At 63.0% G+C, this 2316-nt stretch overlaps 1 long non-coding RNA gene across 1 annotated transcript in view; it reads left to right on the top strand.

The window, feature by feature from the left end:
* The window catches only part of LOC121015919 (uncharacterized), a 6323-nt gene that overhangs the window by 1165 nt on the left and 2842 nt on the right, over positions 1-2316 (top strand). The gene's annotated exons all lie outside the window — the stretch shown is intronic.

Raw genomic sequence — 2316 nt, 5'->3', positions numbered from 1 at the left:
ACCCCGCCCGGCCTCTCGGCGCTGCGCCCCTCGCCTTCCCCATCTCCAGCCGCTCGCTATTTTCACACCTCCCGGTGCCCCGGCCCCGGCGCCCGATTCAGTGCTTAGTAATTAATTTGGCGTTTCAGAATGGTCAGCGGGCTGGATAATGGGCGCATTCATCCCCCGGGCTAATCTGAACAGAGGTGGGAAGAAAGGCTTTCACAGACAGAAAATGCCATTCGCTGAGCGCTCAAAGGGGCTGTCACTCCCAGAATAAATCGCCGCCGCGCCCGCCGGCTTCTCTGGCCATTTCCATACAGCCCCGGCCCCGCGCCGCGGACCCGCCGGCCTCGGCCTCGGCTGCCGGGAATCTCCCTCGAGGGCCTTCGACGGGAAAAGTCGGGCGAGGGCGAGACCCGGGCGGGGGTCGAGGGGAAACGGGGAAGCCGGGGGGGCTCGGGTTAAGGCCGCAGGGGACAAAGAGCTTGATTAGAAAATCAAATGCTAAACTAGAAGGAGGCGCTGCTAATTCAAGGCGCGGACGTTGGAGCGGGGCCTTGGGGGAGCATCCGTCCCAAAGCCCGCGCGGTTCGCAGGAGAGAAGGACCCCGCGGCCCAGAGGCGCCCGTAGCGTGCCGGGGTCACGCAGCAAGCTTCTGGATCTCCCAAATTGTGAATGGAATCCAACGCACAAGCCTTAGATCGTAGGGACAGGGCCTGCTGGTGCCATCCCGACCCTCCCCAGACGCTTCACTCTGGGGTCCCCGCGAGATCAGCTCTTTAGCCCCGGGGCCCGCCTTGGACTCCAGCTCGCGGCTCCTTGCCCGGACCCTACGGTCGGCCTCGGGGCATGGGCTGAGTTCCAGCGGCTTTATCCTCTGACCTCTTCTCGACCCGGGGTCGCCGCGAGTGTTGGGCACCAACGGCCTTCGAGCTCTGAAAGCGGGGGCCTCTCCGTGGGGGCGCCCTCTGCCCTCTGGCGAAGTGGGATCGCGCGCCGCAGCCGCGGCCCTAACCCCGCGGACCGCGCGCCCAGCCCGGCTGCCGAGCCTCCGGGTGGGCAGCGCTGGCTTGGCTCTATCCAGGGTGAGAGGCTCCAGGCGCTTGGTTTTCCTGCTGCTGGGGCTCGCCGTGTGTCCCCCCTCGAGGGACAGATTTGGCTCTGGTCACCTCTAGCCCGGCGGGACCCTCCCATCAAGGGAAGGGAAGGAGCAGTGACCCCTCTTAAGATCCAACTCCAGCTCTGTCCAGAAGCTGGAATGACCAGGGAAGCAGCTGGGGGTGCGGGAGCGGGGAGGGGGGGGGTGCGGGGGGAGGAGGGGGCCTTTCTGGAATGGCCAGATGCGTGTCCCAGAGCTTATAGCCACGGATCTCAGGTCTCCTCACCCGCTTCTGAGTGGAAGTCACTCTTCCCTACTCTGACTCAGTTTCCTTGTCTGCAGAGCAAAGAGGAAATGGGAACAGGCTTGACTCCAAGCGGGGACCCTCAGTGGCAGGATCCCACAGACCACTCACACCCCCAGCCACCAACCAGCTGACGTCTGTCCCAGTTGGTCAGAGGAGCCGGGTTACAGAGCGTTTGTCAGACTCTGGCATCGGCCTCGGGCCGGAACCCCCGAGAGAACTTCCCTAGGCCTGGGGAGGGGCCCGGAAATCTGCATTTTTGAAAACAAGCTTCCCGAAGCATTTTTGATGCAGGTGGTGTAGGGACTATTTTTAGGGACATAGTTTAGGAAACTGGGCTCTGTGCCCGGCTGCCCCTCCCTTCCTGGGACCCACGGTTGTGTGGTGTTCTTTATATCTGATCAGCAGTAAAATTGCTTCCTCCTACCCCCACTGGAGGCCCGAAGTGGGGGGGGGGGTCTACTCCTAGGAGATACCTGGGGATCCCCTGAATGTGCAGCCTGCGAGGGAAAGACTGTGGGTGAGCTGAGCACCCCACCAAACGAGGACGGTCGATGTGGGCTTCAGACCGACTGGACGTTGAACCCCCAAATCTAGGGGCCTTTTCTTACCAACACGCTTTTACAGTAGGACTTAACACAGCAGCCCCGCCCCCCACCAGTACAAATGTGCTCAGAGCCCCCCTCCCACCCTTGGCAAGGCAAACCCTGTCCACACTAGGGACAGAGAAGCTGCCCCCCATAGGGGATCCGTGCCAGGAATAACCCAGGTGTGAGCTGTGGCCCGCAACACCCGACACCTGCCCCTTCACCAGGCTGGGGCTCAGAGGAGAGTAGGCGTGGGGGGGGGGGGAAGGGGGAAGGCCCAGAAGAGTGGGAGAAAGCAGGGGGGGGGAGTAGGAGAAGCTGTTAAAAACGGGGCTGGGGGGGG

The sequence above is a fragment of the Herpailurus yagouaroundi genome, unplaced genomic scaffold (genome assembly GCF_014898765.1).
Source record: "Herpailurus yagouaroundi ecotype Mexico unplaced genomic scaffold, PumYag 208, whole genome shotgun sequence".
In the NCBI taxonomy this organism is placed as follows: domain Eukaryota; kingdom Metazoa; phylum Chordata; class Mammalia; order Carnivora; family Felidae; genus Herpailurus; species Herpailurus yagouaroundi.
Note: the sequence above shows the minus strand (reverse complement) of the source record. Positions and strands in the feature narration are given on the sequence as shown.